The following is a 24,242-nucleotide window of genomic DNA, read 5'->3' as shown; positions in this document are numbered from 1 at the left end:
TCTTCAGTGGATGTGTTCTCCAGACCCAACTATCTTAGTGGCCCGCTGCTAAACTCACTGCAGTTGATGACAGTTCCTTCCCTCCAAAACTCAACCCATCAAGTGTCAGTGAAGCTTTTATTGTAGCGCCTATTTCCTATCTTCTGTATTAAGCCCTTCTACCTTCACCCGCATCCCATTTAAATTGTCATTTATTACCAGAGAAGTTGTGGACGCCCCATCCCTGGAGGTGTTCAAGGCCAGGCTTGATGAGTTCCTGGCCAGTCTGATTGAGTGACTGGCAATCCTGCCAGTGGCAGGGCGTTGGAATTAGATTATCTCTGAGTTTCCTTCCAATCCAAGCCACTCTATTATTCGTTTGATTCTATGATTTCAGACTGGGAGTTGAACTGTTGCCATCTTGTTTGATTTGGAAGGGCTATAAGGCCTGGAAAACCTACAAAGGCTGCACGTAGCTAACAGTAATAAGAAGTAAAGAGGTTCATCAACTGCTTTTCAGATACAGAAAATACTTTGGTGTCTTCCATTGTTCCACTGTTGCCCACCACCAAACAAAAGATCATGTTGTGCACAGGCTAGTCCTTGTTCTTGGTGCAAGGTCATTATTTTATTTTATTTATTTATTTTATTTTATTTTATTTTATTTTATTTTATTTTATTTTATTTTATTGTCAGAAAGAAATACACTTGGTCAATTCCACCTTTGTAACATTCTTCAGTTGAGGTTAGCCATTTGAATTCGTGCACAGCCTTTTAAAAGGCTTAAGCTGACTATACTGTCTTTTACCGCTAGATGTCACCGATGACACTGAGGCAAAGCCCATTCACCTGCGGTTAAAGCCTTGTCGCTCAGAGGCAGGCTCGCACACCCACCCTCTGTCCACAACACGGATCATGGCCACGCGTGGTTGACTTTGGAGGCATTAATTTTGTGTTTGTCATGTGGAGCTTATTTACCATAAAGCCTTTCCTAGCATTGTTCCTGCTTATCGTGCATTTCGAGTTGTGTAACATTTTTGCCAGAATCTGCTCAGTTGGACTGAGATAGGCCTAGGGTGCTGGCTTCCATAGCTACACGGCCATGGGAGTGACGGGGAAACCAGTGTCTGGCTTACCGATGCATCCTGGTGAGGTATCAAAACATGTGCCTTCCCTAGCTTCAGGTCAAAATAAAAAAAAAAGTAAAAATTAAAATAGTAACAAAATCTTTCCTCCTGATTTCTAACACAGTGGTTGTAGCGGTAAAGGTTCATCCTGCAGATATCTTCATGGGGCTTGATGCTGTCGGCATAGAGGGAACACCAATAACCACCCTCACTGCTACCCCAGGAACAGAGGGTCAGCTCCAGGCTGGCAGAGAGGACAGACTTGGCCAGCATTCCTGGCTGTTCCTAGGCCAGCTTTTCAAGTGGGGCATTCCTTCTCTCAAAAGTACATTGCTGCTCCATTGCAGCAACACCATTTCCTTGCTACCTGCACTGGTGGAACCAGTCCCACCTTGTCCAGGCTGCCGTGTGCTACAACTTCTCTACAGTACAGAGAAGATGTCTGCTAAGCCAGCAGGCCAAACCTGAGTTCAAGAGAGACTTTGGCAATGACACCTGTAGAGATAAGTACCTGCTTCACATCTTATAGTCTAAGGAGGGATGTCCAGATTTTTCTCTGAACCACTCGTGCTTGTGGCTTCACAGGCATACCCTGCCTTTAATACATCTATCTATAAGTTTCTAAGAAGAGTTTATGATGGGAGCAAAGCGTATCTAAATGTGTTAAACTGAGTATCTATATTCAGATGATTTGAGGTCAAAACTAGTCTAGTGGGCCACGGACACTTCCAAAGATGGAATATTGCTCTGTAAATTCCTGTTTTGTAAACTGCAGTAAATCAACACACTGTGCTATTTTTTTTTTTCATTTATTACCCATTCCTAAATGCATCCAAATACATGTCATTGAAAAGAAAACAATCCATGCACTCAGTCCATGGATATGCTCACATACATACATGAGCACCCAGTCCACGCTCCCTAGGCCTGTCTGTTAGCATTTGAGAACAATTTCTCAGTTTTCTTTGATGACACATGACTGGGAACAACAACTGGCAATGAAATATTGTTTTAGGTATTGAAGTCAATAAGACTGAGATTTCACAATTGTTTTGTTCCCACATTGGTGAAGACTGTCATGACTTCATATAAATCAGTCTCATTATGGCTGACATCAGTTGGATAAAAATAAATGGAAAGGACATTAGGGTGTGGCTTGTGATACCTGTAAATGTTTTAGCTTCTCTGGTGGAGTACTATGTGTCAGTTTTATGGATTACTCACCAGTGAATAGATTCCTTATCATATTTTTACAAGGGACTTAGCATCAGTAGGAGGACTACTGTAGATATTTGTGAAAAGATTCAGTCAACTAAATGCTGACTTGAATATTTGTTTTGGAAACCGTGCAAAGGGAAAGGCAGTTAGAAGATTTTCTGCCTCTTCTTCTTTGTGCTTAATCAGCAGGAAAATTAAGAGAATGTTCAGTAGTTGTGTTTAAATCGTCAGTGACATAATTTGTATTCTTAAATTGCTGTAAGAAAAAAAATAATGAATTGTATTCACTGCAACGATTAAAGAATATTGGTTTATGAAAGGTCAAGTCCGTGTTCAAGAGAAATTCCAAGCACATACATATCTGATATCTTCTCTTACCTGAAGTAATGTGAACTATGTTGAACTATACAAAAGAAAGATTAGTCATATCAAGAAAAGCATGCTCCTGATTTCATTACAATAACACTTTCTGAAGAAGAAGAAGAATGTGAAGAGTTTGTTTATGGCGTATAATTGTCAAGAGACTATAAGGCCAACCTGAAGTGTTCCATCTAATGCTGCTTGTGATTTTCCCCTCCATTTGCTGTTATGTGGGTAGAGGCTACTTTTGAAAAAGTTATGTGAAAACTTAAGTTCCATTATTTTTCCCGCATCGTTGTTCGTCTGAGAGAGTGTCATCTTTCCTTCATTAGAATTTATGAAGAGAGTGCAATCCTGTAAATCATATTTATACATTTAAGTTGATGCTTAAAAAAACGTTGCATGAGGATAATGTTATACTATCAAAATTAGCTTACAATGATGTTGCAGAATGTAATAGAATAGGGGAACCAATTCTTCTAGTCTTCAAGTATGGTGCAATCTGTGTTCTTTTGTTAGTGTCTAATGGCTGAACATTATTGTGCTTTGCTCGCAGCCTGGCTGAATGGGAATTTTTTAACTTAAAGTTTGCAACAGAATCAGAATTTACATAGGAGCCCTTCTTGCTCCTTCTTTTTCTGGGTAACATGTAATAAAAAAATACTACAGTTACAATTATATTAATTATATTATGATTTGGTTTCCCCTCGGGTACACTGTTGCCACTCACAACCTTCCAATGCGGTCCAGGTAAGGGTATTCATTAGCTGTGAAAACACACAAGACGGATTGAAATAACAAGTAGTGAATCAACTCAAAAGTGGACAAAATTAATAACTATGCTGCAGGCAACGTGAGGAGCATGACAACAATGATAAATTTTCTACTCATTGCTTTCAAACTTCTTAGGTGTATTCTAAGGTATATTTTACTGATGCAGCTAGGCCAACACACAGACATCAGGATTTCCCTCAGGTCCTTATACTGCAGACCTCACAGGTGCCTATGAGGAGTCCCACAGGTCCCTACTCTATGCAGGGCGTACCAAGGACAGACTTGTGGGAGCCACCTGGGACTATGGCACCATTGTTCTTGCTGGGGACAGCTGCAGGCTTGGAGTAGAGGGCTGCAAGCAGAGGCAGGCCAAGCTGGCAGTGTCACTAGTTCTAGGCTTCCCCCGAGCTTCTCTGCTCCACTGTGGAATTCCTGAGAAACAATTTTTCTGCTCTAGTAGAGAAATCAGCTCATTTAAAAAATTTTAAGAGCATGGTCAATGCAAACAAATAGTTCAGTAATACTGGAATTCACAAATCCAGTTAGAATCACTTTTGTTTAATAAATATTGATCCAGGATATATTTTGGTAAGCATGTCCAGGTTTTTCCCAACATTATTATTTGAAACAATATTTCAAAATGAGGGCTTTCTGAGTTTCAAACTGAATTGTAATTTCTCTCCAAAAGCAGCCTGAACATCAAAAATATCTTTTGTTATAACGTAAAATGTATCAATCTAAATCTAATATACAATATGGGTGGTGAGGCACTGGAACGGGTTGCCCAGAGAGGTGGTGCATGCACCGTCCCTGACATTTGAAGTCAGGTTGGACGGGGCTCTGAGCAACCTGATCTAGCTGTAGGTGTCCCTGTTCATTGCAGGGGAGTAGGACTAGATGGCCTTTAAGGGTCCCTTCCAACTCAAACGATTCTATGATAAAGGAAGAATTTGGTTCATCGTATTTGTGTTAGATCTTATGAAAAATTTCTTCTCAGAAAGAGTGGCGACACATTAGCACCGGCTGCCCAGGGAGGTGGTGGAGTCACTGTCCCTGGAGCTATTCAAGAAATGTGTAGGTGTGGCACTGAGGGACATAATTTAGTGGGCATGGTGGGGCTGGGTTTATGGTTAGACTAGGTGATCTTAAAGGTCTTTTCCAACCTTAATGATTCTATGATAGTAACATGAGAAGCACCTGAGCCTCAAACAACCTTTAAGGCAGAGGCACTTTGGGACTGGCAAAAGGAGTATATAAGAAAAATCACACAGTGCCACAGTAATGCATGATGTGTGACTGGAAAAACCCTCAAACCCAGGGACACTGCCAGCATCTCTGATCTCTCCTTCCTTCCCATGGTACCCATTACTTTGGGTCACAAGGTTTGTTAAAAGTTACTGGGAAGCAGAGAAGGTGACTATGGTATGCAGACAATGCAAACTCCTGGAGAAAGGCTCTATATAAAGCATCTGAGTCCTAGGTGCACTTGCACATTTAAGCAGTTGAAGAACTGCTTATCCTTAATGAAACTGTTACTTCTCAAGGGCTGCTAAAGCCACGCTCTGCATAGTTACCAGCAAAACAAGTGGCAGATGCATACAGAAAGAAAAAAGGAAACATGAATATGGACAACTGACTCTGGAAAATGTGTGAATCAACCCATCTCTCTCTGGCAGCAAGGCTGGAACAGGAGCTACCTGCATCACACAGCACGGCAACTGTATCTCCCTGCTACAAGGAAAAACCTGAGGAGCAAGCCCAGCTGACCCAATTTCTGAGCCTCCAGACAGTGCGTGGTCCTCTGCGGGTGCCCGCTCAACCCCCACAGGTCCCTCCACACCTCCTTAGGGACACCCTGTTCTTTCTTCAGAAAGCACCCAACACAAAGGTAGTTGCTTGGACATGGAGTAGAAGACCTTTTGTGCATGCAGCCTCTCTGTGGGCACAAGCCATCACCAGCTTTCAGTGAAGCAGATGTAGAACCAGCATGGGATGAGCACGATCCAGTTAGAGGTGACATGGCGCAGAGGCAGGCACAGGCACCCTGCAGTCCCCACACCTGTTCTGCTACACTGATGTCTCACCCTTGATCTCAGCCTTCATCACCAGTGGGTTCTCAAGGTCCAATCTCATGCTCCTAGACAATAAATACCAGCTATTGCAGATCTGGCTCATACAATTTGTAACTATTTAGGCAGCTGGTATTTAATGTTTTCTCAAGTAGTGTACCTGGCTAATTCTTACAGGCAGTCAGGACTGGAGTGCACAGTTTCTTACTTCAGATGTTTATATGAGCGGCAAACTTTTTGGCTTGTTGCCATCTTCAAAAATACAGATCAAACATACTTATTCATTCCAAAGATGCTAGAAACCACAGACACCGGTCAGTGCTCGGCTTACATGGTGTTATACAATCAATCAGTGAAACAACCTTCCATCCTCTTCCAGGGTACAATCAAAGCAATGGGCAGGGAAGAACAAGCACATAAGGACACAACCATTCAAGTAACATAAAAGTTTATCACCAGAATTGCTATTTATTATTAATTAGAGATTGTGAAAAGCTTTCGAATGAAATGACAGTTAAACACAGGGATGCCTGTGCAGAGCAGCATTTCCAGACCCATCTCCTGCAGCAGCTGACAGCATCCACCTAATGATAGAGGGAGGATGGGGCAGGCTGCTCCCCAAAACACTTCCACAGGATGCACATTTGCACCTCAAAGAGATCCTGAATCTGAATCAGAGGTGTTTGTGTTGAACATCCCTGCATGGATTCTTCTTCTGTGATTGTACCTAATTGCTTTTTGAACTTCTCACATTCCCAACATCCTGTAGCAATGAGTTCCAAGATTTAACTGCATTTTGCGAAGAGGTATCTTCTTTCAAACCTGTCTCCTCATAATCTCATCTAGCGATCCTTCTTTCCTCCCTCCCCACTCCACTGCCATGTTGAGCATTTCAGTAAATACTTCTCCCCGAATCCAGTGGAAACCTTTTATATATATACAAAACATAATTATATATATAATAGAACAAAATTCTCTCATATTTAGAGAACTCAGCTGTGTTAAAGCGTGTACATATCTATAAGTACATAAGATACATCACTGACCTTTCCAAACGGCACATGTACACTCTTTATTAACTCACCAAAAGCCCCTGGTGATCCTAGCAGAGATAACCTAGCCAATTCAATAGTAGCAATGCAATGTATGTGATTAGTAAGGTGAGAACATGCAACACAACCCCATAGAACAGACCAAGAGCAGTTGTGCTACGGGCATTTCCACAGAAGGAGAGAGTTGCAGCAAGGAGGAACACATCTCCTAAATAAGCCACAGCACTTCCAGCCTTTGCAGTCTGAGTACAGCTATGAAGTCAACACATTGCTCACATTTTCCTGACTACACATGAAAGCAGAAATCCTCAAATAGACCATTGACATTGTCAGCCACTTTTCATGCATTCGTTTTAATACGATTCTCCTCCCACCTCAGTGATGCAGCCCAGTCTTTCACAGAGGGAAATGGTATAAAACTTCACCTTATGCTACTCCCTGCACTGTTTATCATGTATGTCTCTATAGGATTGGGAGGGCTTAAGCAGCAAGCCCCAATCACTTCCGTGACCTGCAGGCCAAGGCTGCATCTTTCTAAGAGGACCTAACCCAGATGAGGCCTGGACTCATAGCATCTGAGAGCGTTTTCTGCTCCAGCACAGCTCAGGTGAATGGAGGAGAGATGGAAGAGTACAGGGTACCACAGTAAGGCTTATCACTCCACTTCCTCCACTGTTAACAGTCAGCCTTAAACAGATGCTGCTTTACGAATGTGCTGTGCATGGCAGCTCCCCCACGATAGCACAGCACAGGCTATGACTAAAGTCTAAGTAAGGAGAGCACATTTGGAGGAAGTGAACTAAACCCAACAGGAAGGACCACCACACCCATGAGAGGACACAAGGCCCTGAATACGTTACTCCTCGTGGCAGCCACTCCCAGTGAAGGGGAACACAGCCACACAGGTACAACCCAAGCAGCTCCTTCAGGGCAAGAGAAGCCAGGACCTGTGACGAGGCAGCATTGCACGACAGCTGCCCAAGACACCACGCAGCGCGGGCTGCTCTTTATAGTGCGCTATTTTAATCGCGCTCTCTCATTGGCCGCCTCCCGCGTGACGACAGCGGCTCTCCCGGGACAAAGTCCCCTCCGCACCACCCAGTACTCCCTCTGGGTGCTAGGGGTGGTGACTAAGGTGCGGCGTGGACGGTAGTGCTTGTGCGCATGCGTAGTGTCTGGGCGGAAAGGACAGCCGTCACCCGGCTGGGGGCGCGGTGCGTTCTGTGACGTTCTAGTAGGGCTGTCTCCGGAGCCTCTCCCCGGCCGGTGGGCTGTCCTGCCCTGGGCAAGGCAGGAAGGCTGTGGCTTCTTCCCTAGCTAGGGGTGAGGGAGACAGGAGTTGCCCCTGACCCGTGACTCTCTGTAGCCTATACGCTCAAAATGGGGGCGGGGCTGAGGGGAGGTTCCCGCCGAGCTGGGCTGAGGGCTGCTGCCGGCGCGGCGGGTGGGCTGGGAAGGGCAGTGCCACCCGAGGGCGGAGCGGGGCGACGTAAGGAGCCTGTTGGCGGGCTGCCTTCGGAGCCGTGTTTTAGGGACCTCAGCCTCGGTGTCTTGTGCGAACAACATCTCATGGTGCTGCTGTTGCCTGTCTGTTAATGTCCCCGTAGCAGAGAAGGGCTGGCAAGGGACGCAGCTGTGGGCATGAACCTCGGTGGAGAAGGAATGAAAGGGTGCCACAGCTGCTTCAAGTGTCGATCTAGTTGTGAAAGCGCTAGGGTACTCGTAGGGAGTGAGTGCTCCAGCTGCACCAGGCTTCACGACAACATTCTGCCAGCAGAAGTGGTGCATGTGGACCTCTGCAGGCCCCTGGTGCTGGCAAAATGAACCTGCAGGGAGTTGGTCCTGTTGTGTCCATCTCTAGATGTACAGCAAGCCCTAACTCGATTCAGCTTTGCTGATTTTGGTTTCCAGATAGTAGCATCCTCACGTACCCTACTCCTCCAAAATAAGGTCATATAATCATAGAATAATATAATAGAATAATTTGTGTTGGAAGGGACTCTTAAAGAGCCTTCTCTTCTCCAGGCTGAACAGCCCCAGCTCTCTCAGCCTGTCCTTGTAGGAGAGGTGTTCCATCCCTGGCATCATTTTTGTGGCCCTCCTCTGGATGCACCCCAACAGGTCCATGTCTCTCCTGTATTTCCACATCTGGAGGCAGTACTCCAGGTGAGGTCTCACCAGCACAGCGTAGAGGGGCAGGAAGTGGCACAGCTCAGGCCACTGAAGATTTATTTTTGGCATATAGTACAACCACTTTGTGAACATTTACCACACAGGCTAAATATGTTATCAGGCCTTGGCGCCACTCGAAAATAGCTGCCGGAACACCTGGCAGATAAAAAGGCATGTTATTTTCATACTCTGTATTTATAGAAACAGTTTGTGATTATAGTTGAGATGCATGCTTTCAGTAACTGCAGTCCCTCTTGCCTCCAGTAGGTCTGCTGGTATGCACCTGATGACAAGGCCAGAAAACTCCACTGAGAACACAGAAAGATAAGATTGCCATTTTATGTGGTCAAAGAACTCAACAGTAAGTGCTGTGTGCCAGTCCATTCTGGGAGGACAGTCAAGTTGTAATTGCCTGGTATTCTTCTGTGGGTGTAGATTTTTCCCCAGTTAATCAAACTCTGTTAGACAACACTCTGAAAAAGGCACAACTCAAGTATTAGCTTGACAAACCTAGCACAAGACTTGCCAAGCAGATAACTGCCTCCCTTAAATCTTCCAGGAATCACCATCCCTAGAGTTCTTGGATGTAGTAATGGGGAGGATGCAGCAGCTGAGTTGTGTGGAGATAGATGTTGTGGGAAATCCCCAGACAAAAGGAAGATCTGTACACACTGCAATTTCTGGCAGTGAAACAGGTTTGAAATACAACAACATAATTGTGTGGCCTGGTGATACTTGTGTAAACCCTTCATCTCCCAAGGAATTTGTCTGTGCGGAGAAGATCTGTGTTAATCTGGAGCCCAAGCCAAAAGAATCCTAGATGGCTTCTGCCAGGGGATAGACCTACCACATGCTTAGCACACAGACAAGAAAGAAAGACTTTTTAAGAGTCTTGTCTGCTAGCATCTATAGTATAATATTACTTGGTTCAGTTCATACTGTGTCCTGTTTCAGATCATGTTTTTGGCAAGTGGAGTTACAACATAATACGTAAACTTTGCAGAAACTTTTTCTGTTTGTCCAACTTCTGTCACAGGATTTCAGAACCTCCTTCAGGTATTGCATAAAGAAACTAATTATTCTCAAAGGTATTCAATTGTTTAAAGAATTTGCTGCTAGTTCTTTGTAATAGTTCATTGTAATTTCTAAAGAGCAATCCTGGCTACTCATCTTTTATACACTCAGAACTGTATTGTGCTTTTATGGGTATTTACATTTGTGGTACTGTTGAAAGCAGGACAGAGAAATGCATTCTTCTCAGCATCATTATGTTTTCTTCTTTCAGAAGAAATTGCCATATTCCATACCATGGGGGTACCAGCATACAGATTTTACACAGCGCTTCCATCACTGATGATCACATCTAGACAATAAAAGGAGGGAATCTTTTGCCTCTCACATTCAGTGTTTAATTAAAAGGACTTGTGAGAGACCTTTCAAGAATTTTAATATATTTGATGACATGACCTCAGTGTGTCAAGATTCATAGGATTTTTGATAAAGCCCACTGTTGAATTGTCTTTACTGGAAAAAGCTTGATAGGAAGTAGAAAGTAAAGTTTGCTGTTTTTACACAAATCTGCCTCATCTGGTTAGCTCTGTCCGTGTCATTTGTTTTGAGTTGCTCTATCCAAACAAAAATAAAAGTAAATTCCGGTTTAATAATAGATTCATTTTTAAGACAGTTTCCAGTGATTGGAAAGTCAAGGTTCATATATACGCAACGTAATTTCAGTCTTGTTCCCTGAGGAGCGGTTTTGAAATGATCCATACATCCCAAATGCTTCCATTGACTACAGTTTAAAAATAACGTGAATACTTTATTGTCAACTTACAAATCCATCTGTCAGCTAAGATCTTTCAAAAGTTAGTATTTGAATGCAAATTTTACTACCATTGAACTGACAATATCAACTGCTTGGTCAAGCTGAGCACTTTTGCTGATATTTGGAAAATAAACCTTGACTGTTGGGCTTATCCCCTGTAACTGAAGCAAACACAGATTCTCCAGCTCTCGCTGACTTCACTAGGAATTAAATGAGGACCTGTGTCAAAAGTAAAATGCAGGTCATTCTGCAACATTAAAATAGTGAAACTTCATTGTTAGTGGAGGTCTTAATTTGTGCGCTTTTTGTCACTTAAGTGTCATAATTGCAGGTTACTGGAACTAGCAGTTTTACTACCAACAGCAAACAAGGAATGCCAGGGAAGTTTTGTACTCAGTAAAAATCTCATCTACTGCAGGAGAACAAAGGATCTGTGAGTAGTGTATAAAAATCATGTAGGTCCTGTTTTTGCCTTGCCAGTGCCATGGCCAACTCTGCAGTGCACAGTTCAGAGTTTTTTCAGACTCCAGAATGGCAGAGAATGAACTGTAACAGCTTGTAAGTGAGGAACGTTATAGTCACGAAAGGTGCTATTTTTAGGTTACAGTTGTTAACGTATTCGCGATCAAATTCATAAAATCAGATTCTACCTGCCTCATTATTAAACAATTTGCAGTGCGCGGGGAAAGGTGGGCTGAGTAGTAGTCTGTCTTTGCATTCAGAAGGCAGCTCTTCTAAAAGGCTGTTGTAAAGGGGTGGTTAAATAAAGTGAATTTGTCACAGGCAAAGGTTTCTTCCACCAAGAGCCAACTCTTGGCAACCTAGCGAGTGTCTGAAAATCTGTTTGCAAAGCCAGTCCTGTTGCTTGTTGCAAATGTTACTGCACAGAAAAATAATTGCAGCTTTTATCAGACAAATGTGAGCTCCAGAGCTGACAGAAACAGCGCACAATTTTGTAGAGGAGAACGTAGAGGTCATTTTGCCTGCATGCTCATTAAGGGAAGGAACTGCACCAGAATGTGGGAGGATAGAATGCAAACATCTGAGAAGGTCTTATGCGTGCAAGAAAACAGAGCAGCTTGTATGCTACAGAGACTTACAGTATGAAAATCAGTTTTACTGACAAATGCAGTTCCTAGAAGTTGTCTTGTTAACTCAACCTGTATGGATTAGTCAAGCATTTTTCTCCTGTGGAGAAGGAAAAAATAATCGTAATGAAATTTGAAACCTGCCCTGTGATATAGAGAAGAACAACAGAGGAGAATCTGCTTCTCACACAGAGGCAGATATGACAGGACAATACAGGGGCTGTAAAATTACGTCTTTGTAAATACTTTCAATTTTTGAAGAGTATTTTAAGACGATTGTAAGAAATCACTAGTGTCGAGGAATAATCACAATTCCTGGTATTTCCTTTCTTACCCTTTTGCCTATCCTGGGCCTGCTCCTCACTGACTGAAATTTATGAGAGTTTTGGAGTAAGGCCAGGGTCTCTCTAATGCTGTATTCAAACTGCATGAAGCAGAAGTTGTATAGAAATAAGAGAAATGTTGAGTTTAAAAAAGCACGTTGGAATCATTTTTCAGTTCCTCAATTTTTTCATTGTCAATGTTGCTTTACTTTCATGTGGCTGCAGGCAGAGGGTGCTTAGGCTGGACTAAAAGTGCTTGGTTTCCTCTGAAGTGCTGTGTTTGCTCACCTGAGTGTTCCAGTACTCCCAAAGAAATGCAGTACTTCATGCAACAAAGTATGTACATGGCACTGTTTGAAGCAGGCCATAAGTGACTTCCTTTACTTGGAGGTACATTCTGCTCAGGGCCATATTAATTGAGTATTAATAATTAATGAAAAAAGTAATGAAGAATAGTAAAACCATCTTGTTATGCTGTTAATACAGTGTTTATTGGCTGCAGTATCAGGCCCTTTCTCTCTTGCACGTGCTGCCCCATGCACCTGTGAGAGTGAAGGTCCTCAAGTGTCCCACAGCAGTCTGTTCCCAGCCCGGAGCACCTTCAGCCAGCATACTCTCTTTATAGCAAGGGTTTTATTAACTGCTTACACAGAACAAAGCTCTCTGTTCCACCATGCCTGGCCGTTGTGGCAGGGCCTGGATGAGTAATTCCAAGTAATCCTTACCTGAGAAACGTCCTTCTTGATCACTGACTATCAGCAGGTAAAAGTTTTTCAGACAAATTCAGGATGAGTCACACCTTTCTTCCTTCCTAGGAACAAGAAGTATTGTTCCATGCCTCGCTCTACCATCCTCCCCTGTCCCTCCTCACCCGAGGGGAGAACCAGCACCCTCAGTATAGCTTCCTCCCCATCTGGGGTGAGGAGCAAAGGGTCTGCACTGCAGAGTAGCACCATTGACAGGCTGTGGCAGGAAACAGAGTAGGCATGGGGCAAGCAATTTAGAGAGGAAAAAAAAAAAAAAGCAGCATTGGGTTAGAGGGTGCAAAAGGATAATGGAGCAGAGCATGTAGGTGTGAGGTACGTAGCTCCAAGCTGGAAATCTTGTGTACATAATAGTCCTTGAAGGAGGGGTGAAGGAGAAACTTCAATCATTCAAACAGTAGGTTCACATTTACCCTCTCTCCCTCTGTCTTTATTAATGCATAAGCCAAGTCTGTCTGACCTCCCTCATGTGAGTACTGCCACCAAACATCACTGTGTTTCAGAAACAGTGTAGGCCAGCAGGACTAGAAAGGTGATCGTCCCTCTACTGTACTCGGTGCTGGAGAGGCCGCACCTCAAGTACTGTGCTCAGTTTTGGCCCACACAACAAGAAAGACATTGAGGCCCTGGAGCGTGTCCAGAGAAGGACAATGAAGCTGGTGAGGGGTCTGGAGCACAAGTCTTATGGGAAGCAGCTGAGGGAGCTGGGATTCTTTAGTCTGGTAAAAAGGAGGCTCGGGAGATCTCATCGCTCTCTTCAACTGCCTGAAAGGAGGCTGTGGCGAGGTGGGGTTCAGCCTCTTCTCCCAGATCACTAGCAATAGGACTAGAGTGAATGGCCTCAAGTTGCATAAGGGAGCTTCAGGTTGGATATTAGTAATAATTTCTTCTCAGAAAGAGTGGCAATTGGAACAAGAACCCTGTAGGTGTGGCACTGGGAGACATGGTTGGTGGGCACAGTGAGGATGGGCTGATGGTTGGACTTTGTGACCTTAGATGTCTTTTCCAACTTTAATGATTCTATGATTAGAAGAGGAGTCAATGCACATAAAGACCAGCAGTAAACAGAGATACAGAATCATAGAATATCCAGAGTTGGAAGGGACCTACAAGAACTGAGTCCAATCTCTGGCTCCACACAGCACCACCCAAAACTCAAACCCTATGTCTAAGAGCATTTTCCAAATGCTCCTTGAACTCCAGCGCTTGGGGCTGTGCCCACTGCCCTTTGGTGAACAACCTTTCCCTAACCCTCAACCTGCCCCTCCCCTGACACAGCTCCATGCCGTTCCCTCGAGCCCTGTTGCTGTCAGCAGAGAGCAGAGCTCAGCGCTGCCCCTCTGCTCCCTGTCAGGAGCTGCAGCCGCCACGAAGCCTCTCCTCAGCCTCCCCTGCTCTGGGCTGAGCAAACCCAGGGACCTCAGCTGCTCTTCATATATCCTTGCCTTCCAGATCCTTCACCATCTTCATAGCTCTCCTTTGAGTGGGCCCTCTAACAGCTTTATGTCTTTCTTATGTTGTGGTGCCCCAAATTAATATATATGTAATGGAACACATTGCAAAAAAAACCACACTGGAAACCTGAAAATAATTATGTTGAAGATCAGATTAAAAGGAAGCTGTTATTTGAAAGAATTTCTACCTTCTCTCATTCCGGACAAACAACACACATAGGCATTTATCTTGAGCTTAAAACTAATAGGGCAATTGTTCTGATCAGCACCACTTCCAAATTCCCCAATTTCCTCAGATTCGTATAGTTGCTAAGCCCTTAGTTTGTTCCATTCATGTCATCTTAGTTCCCTAAAGAACACAGAGCTCACCTCTTCCACCCTTACTTGTGTTTAAATAAGACTGCAGAAGAAATCAGCTGATAGCACCATGACTAAAAGGAGCAGCATCGGGCCTGTAAACTCTTACTAACTCCAAAAGGGCATGCACAAACTCTTAACCTAGCGTTTGATGAGGCCCATTAAACAGGTGGATTACTGTGATCCTATGCTCAGGCTGACAGAATCAGTCTGATTCTGACCTCACACAAGTGCAAAAGAATTTCTGACTTTGTCCCTGTATGCTGCGTGCAGGTCTTTGGATAATGCTTAAACCACAAACACAGTTCAAGGTTATCATTTCACATTAACAAGGGTTGGCTGAGACAGTAATCTAAAGTAACCAATTAAGAATTGCAATGGGAACCTGTACTGAACTCACAGAATTGTCTCCGCAAAACCTCTAGGTTACAGGCCTGATCTGGACTGAAGGGCTTTGACACTGAGACAGGACTGCAAGTTTGAGACCTGTGGGAGGGGGCTCACTTACAACCACCACTTGCTTGCATTGAAACAACTTGAAGCTTTCATTCTCTTCTCTGCAAGTAGTTTCACTACAGCTGAGTTTGCCATAAATAGGTTCCACAGAATTAGTTTCTTGGTCTAAAAATGATTCAGTTACCTTTTTCCTAATGTTCCGAGATTGCTTTTAGGCTGTGAGTTTGAATCCATCTGGGTGCTGGATATGCAGCACTGCATTTCTCCTCAAGGGAGGAAAAACTAGGTTTATTAGAAGAACAAGAAAATAACCTAAATTCACATCTTAACCCTGCAATGTGCTTGTCAGTGCAGGTTTTACTGGGTTCTTTAAGGATCCTAATTACATAAATAAATTGTTTAAGCACATGCAGTTGCTGCAATTGTTTTTCCTATGCATTAAGAATTCAAAGAAAAACATTATACTCAAAATTAAAAACCTCAGTCTTGATTTTACAGGCATAGTTAATATCAGTGATTAGAGATTTCAGGGCTAGAAGAGAGAGTTTTGATTATTTGCCTTGTATAGCATGAAACTCAGGTTGTCAGATAGGAATGCCAATAACTTTTGTTTGAGGCTCTGTTTGAGTTAGATTGTTCTGCTGAAATTTAACACCTGCAAAAGCAAACAAAACTTTTTCTTACTTCTTATTTAAGCCATTATTTACTCACTAATGCTGTATAGTGGCATTTGGAACATAATACTTAATTGCTTGTTGAAGCACAGAAAAAGAAATCGTTTCAAACACTACCCATTGGCTACGATGGTGAAATGGTCACCATAATCTTCCTTGAAACAACAATGCTATTTCAAAAGTACTTAAGCACTGAACTAACTATATTGCATGCGGCATTTTAATATAATTCCTGTACAAAATATTTTTTTTGTTCTGTTCTTTTTTTTCAAAATAAGGGTGCAGACTGAACTCTGAGACAAGAAGGAACTTTGTGCAAGAGTCTGTGCTGTTATCTAAAGATTATTGTTTCTTATCTCTACAGATCCGTACAGCACAGCTAAACCCACTACAGTGATGAGTGAGCAGTTATTTCAGGCAATCGGGGTGGAGGGTAGAGAGTAACGCAAGGAAAGAGCACGTTTAGATATCAGCAATACAGTAGAAGAGTGTTCTTTGCTGTGACATTGCTCACTTATGGGACAATCTCCTAAAAGGAGCAGGAGAGTTGCTACCGATTTGAATAAAATCGGGAAAAATGCTGTGTTGCTGGAGGCAGCTGTGCTCAGAAAGAAAGAGTTTAAGTCAAATACTGCTTGAAAGCCAAGAGAGAGCTTTCTTGAGTCCTGTCCACGTTGCTTTCTTGTGACACCCTAGCTGCAGGTCTCCAGGATGCTGGTAGCCCTTCCCCGGCACACCTCCTGTGCAGGGGGTCCCCATGTAGGGACGGGTGGCATTCTTTGCAAGGACATCCAGCTCTTACTCCACCCCGTGAATCAGCTCCACATTCACACCCAGATTTGTTGTCGTTTCTAAGGCCCTTTTGGCATTCTCCTGTCTCATAGCATAAGGCTAGTGAAGCAAATAGCTAAACTCAGGACTGTTGGTCTTCCCACTCTTCTTGGTGCTGCTCTCCCGTGTTGCAGAGCACTCATGGGGGGCTTAGCAACAGAGCTGCCCCACAAGCCAGGCCTGCTGTGTCTGCATGGAGCGTGCTGAGCTCTTCTTGCAGGCTCTCGCAAACCAGCCTCAAAGACCAGCTTCTCACAGACAAGAAGCTGCTCATGGCCCCAAGCCCATAGTGCTTGGACACTCTGAATTGAGGTCACACCTAGGGAGTCTGCGTTTCAACACACTGTGTCAAACCAGGCCACATTACCTGGTATGGCCTAGTAATAAGCCCTTACATTAACCACATCCACGTAAGAACCATATTTGACCTTAAAATTGAACTCTGCAAAAGAAGACCATGATTGACATTATACTTACACCTCACTTCCCATCTGTCCTGGCAGACAGACCACAGTCAGGGAGACCAACACAGAGCAACCCACTTTCTCATAGGAAAAGGCCAGAAATAACAGTGGTTATTGGACCATGCTTTTGGTCCAACATGGTTCACTCGTGCCTACAAGATGTTTCCAGCTCATGAGCTCCTGGTCTCAGATCTGCAAGGCCAAATGATGTTGTTGGGAAAAAGAGACAAACTTCTTGGATACAGAAACTCTACTTCATGTCTGACTGCCGCAACTACTATGATTTACCACGCCAAGATAATTAAACATACCAAACAATTAGCTCATGAACTTTCAGCTCTGGGGTCACCAGATCCTCTGCCTCAACAGATACCAGGTGGAAGGACACAACAGCCTACTCCTTGTGTCCAGCAGCAACTCACCCTTATCCTCCGAAGCTGTAAGTGCTTAAATGTCAAAACAAAGCCATGGACCAGCAAATCTGACTCCAGAAGCATTCCTAGCAATTACTGGGAGGATACGTGGATGAAACCATGGCACGAAAGGTGATCGTAAGGTTACATGTTATGGATAAACAAATAGATTTTTCCCCTCATCTTGCTTTTGTCTTTTATTAAAAGAGACCAAAGAATTCATCATGCAACCTTTTAAAGAAAATCAGCCTATTAGTAAGTGAAACAAAGCTGAGTTGCATTCTGCCTAGGAGCAAATCACATCTGTGTAAAATCACGGTAACATCTGAGGCAGCACTCCAACTCTATTTCAAAGGTTCAAGTGGTACTCAATTAGTACCTAGCTCCTGAGTTACCTACTGCAGACAGGTGAAATTCACCTGCTATTTTAAAAGTAGTGTAATTATACTATTTTCCAAGGTGTTTTGAGGAGTTGCTAGTCAACACGTTACAGGACTCGGTGTTTATCTTTTGTGTCATGCGTCAGAGGTAATTACTTCACAAACTAGGTGTGTCACTGGGAAGCACTGAAAACTCCCTTTGTTTCAGGTTACCTGAATGCCTCAGTATGGGAGGTGAGCAATAACCAGCCTGATCCCCTTCTCCTCCAGTGAGGCCTCACAGAAGTTACTGGGACTGGTAGCCTCTTTGTTTCTGAGTTACTGGCCTTAAGGTAGCTGGGGCTGATTAGATAAGCTGACTCTATCTGCAGCCTTGATATAAAATGAATTTAGTTTGCCCTCACTGTGTAGCAAGGTCATTGAAAACTAATTAAGGATATATGTATCCATTTGTAAATTGTATATGAGCTGTTTGCTGTGAAACACAAACACCTTTTTCTCATGAATGAATATTTAATTGAGGTACAGTTCTAGGTAAGTCCTTACAAAATATCAGAGTTAGAATTCACATCTAGTGAAAGTAGGCAGTGTTCTGCTTTGTTTAGCAATGTCACTCTGCTTCTACCTGCTTTGTATTTGGTCTTACATATTTATTGGTGCCCGCCTGTTTTCGACATTATTGTGTTATCTCAAAGCAAACAGAGGATTTCCCAAGAGATAGGAGGCTTCTTGTACTTCAGCCTCCAGCTTAGTGTCTTACTCATATACCAAGGTCCAAATCACCTTTCTTTATCCACAACAGAAGCCTCCATTGAATATTCTTTTCTGATTCTGCACTGGCTGTTCCATGTGCAGACTGAATCGCCTTTGGACAGCTGCAGTCTTTGGGGAGCAGAAAGAGCTTTTGCTCCTAACGTCACTTTGAAATGCTCTTTTCTACAAGAAGCAAGTGAGGCAGAGTAGGAAGGCTGATGTAATACCAGTAATAAGCAGCAACCCTGATATTACTTATTAAGGCTAACCAATCTTGTGCTGCGAAGGAAACCTGATCAATAACATTTGAAGGTCTTGTTGCACAGAGCATTTAAATATTTGAAACTAGGCAAAATATGGTGAAAACATCTGGAAGAGATGGTTCTGAGTGGAAAACAGGAAAAAATGGGACTCTCTGAGATTTACCAAGTAACTTCTGCATCAAGCAATTCCTTATGTTTGAATCGGAAAACTGAGGGAAAACCCTCTTACTGTGATAGCTGGCATAAAACGCTGGAGTAATGTACAGCTTCTATTACTGACAGGTGAGACAAGAACCATGCTAGATGTTTTATCTTGGCTTGGTATTTAGCTGTAAATTGCATTATTGACAGTGCACCTTCTGAAGTAGAATCAGAAAAAAAGCACTTTGCTGTGGAGAGAACTGGAAAGGTGGTAGAATCACTGTCACTCAGTCTTGAGTCTGAGATGTAAGGCCTTTCCAACATTAGAGGCTTGATTTGAGAATCACTGGTTGAAACTCAACAGCTTACTTTACGCTGAAAGTCAAACAACATGGTCCTTCTGATCTTAAAAGCTGTGAGTCAGTATGATATCACAGGAAAAGAAAATATACTTGATATCCATTAATTGTACATTTTATTTTGTGCGCTTATTTTAGCCCTGAAATTCTGAATTTTGGCACTCTTAGTTAAGGTGAAATAGCTTGTTACTTTATTTTTGAACTCTTACAGCATGGTCCTTACAGTGAGAGCAATATAAAGATCGGCACTATACGTTTTTTCTCTCTATCAACCAGTGGATGCTTTTTTTGCCTCCACCTCCCTTTACTACTCACGCCTGCTGTAAGCACACATCTGCGTTCCATTTGTGAAGCACAAGAACTAAGTTGGTCAACATTATTTGACTGGCTCTTTTTGTCCACACTGTATTTATACAACTCTGGTTTGATGTTTAAAAAAAAAAAGAAGAGCTGGTCCCTGTAGAAATAATTCAATCTTGCAGGGGGGTATTTGAAATACACGGCACTGCGCTCTGCTTCTAATCAGACTCCAAATAAAATAGCACAAAGGAAGATATCAAGGTAAAATAGAGATTACCATGCAGGGGAACTCCCTTCCTCTTTCCTTTCTTATCTTATGCATTAAGATCATTATTTCATTTTGAGACGTAAAAGCTGTGTTGCCCCTAGTTTCCATTTGCTTCAAGTCTTGGACAAACATGGCTGGATTTACATGTGTAGAATAATCTTTACAAATCCAGTACATTGTGAACATCTATCATCACTTAATACATTTTTAAACAATGCTTTGTGATGTGATTGTTCTCATTCAACAGATTCAGCAAACTCTTACTACTTTTTCTGTTTGTTTATTTTCTTTGGTAAAATTGATAATTCACTGTGGATTTCAGTTACAGAGACTATTACCATAGATTTTCCTTTCTTGATCACGTGCATGTTTAAACCTGCTTTTATCTAGTATGTCCCTGTACAACTCCATGATGGTCAAGCAGAGCATCATGTAATCTCAAGGAACAATTGTGAATGCAGCCAGAAAACAAAATGAATGCAAAGATAAGGGTCTTCCAGCATGTAGCTACTGGATCATTTAACAGCGTTTATTTCCAGGCCTGAATTCACCTAACCGTTTCTTAGCACAAACTCACACTTACTGGAAAAACACATTAATTGAACTTGGCAGAAGCTTCTCATTTAAGGAACAACAGAAAATGAGGAACAAGCTTTGAGCCCTTTTACCATGTATATCCCCTTCAAAAGAAACAAAAGAAACCTGGAGAATGTCAACAGTGCTTTGAAAGAAAACGCTCATCCACTGTGACCTGAATTTGTAGGGTTTTCATTAAGCTCAGTGCGGGTAGTAAGGAAGCAGCTCTCAGTTCAAGCAGAACTGGAACTCGACAGATCCTTGGCCGCTCTTCCTGGAGTGTGACATTGCAGGAATTATAATGGCAATATTTCAGGAATTCTAACGGGGAATAAACTGCCTATCCACAGTCATGCACAACGAAACAGAAGCTACTGTCAGTAATACCATATGATTACTTTTCCTCCTACAGCTCTTAGAATTGACAAAGAAAATGATCCTCTTCATTTTAAACCTGCACAAAGTGGCTCAGAATGTGGTATCCTTTCTTTTATCTGCTATGTTGAATGCATGGCCTGTGACTTGTCAAAAGTAAGTCACTCTGTGTTTCCAGTTAGAAAAAATCCTGGGAGTAAAACTGCAAACAAATCACCAGAGATGCTGCAAAACTCTTCCAACCATGCAAAAATTTTGGATAACACTTCCTATATTCAGGAACAAGGAATTCAAACCTGCATCTTACCAAGACCATTGATCTTGCATGAGCAACCAAGAATGGTGTTTCTGGGACACAAGACTCAATGCTTCCTAATTTCAGGATAATCATGCTTAGGAAGATGTATTTTAACTAAAATGTGGCTAGCGCCAAATCTTTTAAGCAAAACCACTTTATAATGAAAGGACTTTCTTGAGAAAAATTTGTCCAGTTCTTTGAATTCATAAATGTATTACATCAAGTTGAAATGTTATTACAAGTAGAACAGCAAAATTAAATTGGTTTTCTCCTTAAAACAGATGGAAGATCTTAAAATACAGTTTGATTAGAGGGCAGTAATGCACAGGAGCTGTTACAGGGAAGAAAACAGAAACTGGGTCCTGCTACTGACCTGCTGAGCAATCTAGGTCCTTTCATCACCTCCCCTGCTTTAGTAATTCCTGTAAATTGTTAGTAATGCTATACTCTTAATAGAGCAGGTTAAGAATAAGTGTTGGATCAGAGCAGCTGTTAATCCTGTAACTTAAAGACTTCATTTTGATTTGGGTCTTATGCTCGATTGTGAGGTCTGGCACAAAATGCTGTAGTTAGGGTGCCTATATAAGTTTTCTCCTGCTTAGCCAATGCCTAAATCTAAAACCAACCTTTTTTTTTTTTAATGTAAATTTCCCAAGCTTCTACATATGTATCTGTTTTTTCATATTTCTACTTCTGCCCTAGACTGTCTTGATGAGAGTTGATTTCACGCCTGCTCTGATGCTCCTTCAACCCCGACTCAAAAGCAGATTTGGTCTGTAAGCATTCTTAGATAATGCTCACCAGTATTACACGTGATGCCCATGCTCCAAAAATTCAGTGTGCTGACTGTCAGGACACTGTCAAAAAAGCAACAGAACTGAGGGCTTTCATCCCCTCTCCGGAGATGTGAGCTAGACTGGCTCTACTGCATCTGCAATGGATGAATACACTTCTGTATAAAAGGGAAGGAGGGGATAGCATTATATACCTTCCCATCCGTTTGGGGGGGAAGTAGGGAGAGAGATGTAAAAGGAAGAAACTCAGGGACCCAGAAGAGAGTTTCTTACTGTAACAAAGAAAACTTGCTTCTGTGCTGAACTAAGAGTTTAGTAACTCACAGTGCTCTGTAGCCAAGGTGGTTTGAAAACACACCTTGCACAAGGCAAAAGCCCAAGAAGGAGGCAAAGGGTCTCTAACGTACGCACCAACCTGGCAATTGTTCTCTCGCCTTCCATAGACGACAGTTCTGCCTGTATAGGTTCAGCATGTTCTCGTTGGTTGGGTTTGGGTGGAGTGGTGTTGAGTAAGCTGGTAGTTATGGATACCGTTGAGGTATCTATCTTTCCCCATATATTGCAGGTGATTGTGGGAGAATGGCACAGGGTTATGTGCTGTGGCAAACAGGAACCTAGAGATTGTACGTTGCCACATTTAATTATTAGTCACCTAAATTCCTTTTGCCTCTGCCTCTTTGTAGTTAGGAAGCAATGGTAATTGTAATAAAAATTCTTTTTTCAGTCAAGCAAAAATATGGCATTAACAGCAAGGAATGAAAATACCTATATGCTTTTTGCATCTATGTACCCACCAAAAATAACCCAAGACCACCACATAGGGTTCTGAGTGAAAGCTGCAACAACTAGGTTCTTACAGTATTCCTTACAATTGTTTCTTGGGCTCGGCAGTCTGCCTAAAACAGTGATGTTCTGGTCTGGTCCACATCCAGTACCATCCTACTGAATAAGGCATGAGTCCAACCACAAACTTATTGCTTAAAAGAGGAAGTCTCCTCACAAACCATACATTGTTAAATTAATCTGATTAAAGTTAATCTCAGTGGGATTGTCCTATCTGAAAACAGAGGCTGCAGCTGTTTCCCAAAAATGTTTTATTTCATCTCCCTCAGAAGCCATTTAGCTTTGATTGTTTCTTCTCACCTGCTATTGCAAGCTGCTGCACACATGGTTCAGTTTTGATGGTAAAGCCTTCTCCTGCTTCCTAGGATCACACAACAGGAAGGGAAAATAGCTGCCCATTCTGTCAGTCTCTGCTTCCCTCCCTTCTCTCAGACCTGAAGCAGAGGCAATTCTTTTACTTGAACGTAGCACTACCAGTAACTGCCTAGCACCGTCTCTGATACAGGACCTGGAGAAAAATGCAGGGCTGTGTTTTTGTTACCATTCCTTGGCATTCCCCAGGGTCTCCACAGCCCTGTATCTTTGACACCTGCTGGCTGTTACCTTGTTTTGAAGCTTCCTGTTCCTGTCTCATGCCTTTTCTTGAAGTGAGGATACTGAAGACAACAGCTTGGATCTGCACGTTGCCTTAATCTCACATCTTACCTGCATGCCATTGCCGGCGCACCGGAAGACCTGTGTCCTATGGTCCGTTGCCCGTGACAACGTAAATACGATCTGTTCTCACACCCCAGCGGGCAGGAGGCCACAGCTATTGCAGGTAAAGCGCCTGGGGACTCTGCAGGAGCATGGCAGTGGATGAAGGGCGAGAAGCAGGGGGCACAGGCACAGACAGTGTTTCATCTCTTTGTGTCTGTGAATTGGTAGATTGGTTGCACCATCTTTTGTGGTCTTGATGCAAGAGCACGGCCAGCTGAAGTAGCCTTGTCACTTTGTAGTTTCAAAACTTAGGTGGATTTTCAAACTCTTATTTCATGCTGAAAACGTGCGTTAATACAGAAATCCATCCTGCCTTTTGTTTGAAGTAATTGATTTGGGGCTTCAAAAAACACAGCAGCTGTTAGAGACCAGCGATCAAGCACACGAGGTGCCCACGCAGGAGCAGCAAAGGGTCTTCCTTCCCCCTCCCGCCCTCCAGCTTGGCAACCGCCCGGCCCGCGGGCGGCAGGTGCCGGCGGGGCGCGGCTCGCCGCCATGTTGCAGTGAGGCTGGGGTCTCCCGGCGGGGCTCGCGCGGCCGCCTCTGCCAGCCGGGTGCCGCCGGCTCGCCCGCCCGCGGCACCTGTTGCATCGCTCCGAGGGCGGCCCCGCCCTTCTCCCGCCCGGGCCAGGGTCCCCCCTCCGCGCCCCCGGGCGTCGAAGCGGGGCCGCCGGGGTGCCGGGCCGCTGGGCGAGGCCACCCCGCGCTCGCAGAGCGCAAGGGGGAGCGGTGG

At 43.4% G+C, this 24,242-nt stretch overlaps 2 long non-coding RNA genes across 3 annotated transcripts in view; one reads left to right on the top strand and one right to left on the bottom strand.

Moving 5' to 3' along the window:
• Positions 1-24,193, bottom strand: part of LOC110396997 — a 28,935-nt gene extending 4,742 nt beyond the window's left edge. The window contains exon 1 of the long non-coding RNA XR_002437450.1: positions 22,323-24,193. This is a non-coding gene — a long non-coding RNA (uncharacterized LOC110396997). The remainder of the gene's footprint in view (positions 1-22,322) is intronic.
• Positions 7,804-10,151, top strand: LOC110396996. Of its 2 annotated transcripts, XR_002437449.1 has the most exons (4): positions 7,804-7,902; positions 9,016-9,112; positions 9,706-9,807; positions 10,037-10,151. It is a non-coding gene; the product is annotated as an uncharacterized LOC110396996 (long non-coding RNA). The 2 variants fall into 2 exon arrangements; XR_002437448.1 differs by lacking the exon at positions 9,706-9,807.

The sequence above is a fragment of the Numida meleagris genome, chromosome 3 (genome assembly GCF_002078875.1).
Source record: "Numida meleagris isolate 19003 breed g44 Domestic line chromosome 3, NumMel1.0, whole genome shotgun sequence".
Taxonomy (NCBI): Eukaryota; Metazoa; Chordata; class Aves; order Galliformes; family Numididae; genus Numida; species Numida meleagris.
This window is presented reverse-complemented; position numbering and strand designations above follow the sequence as displayed.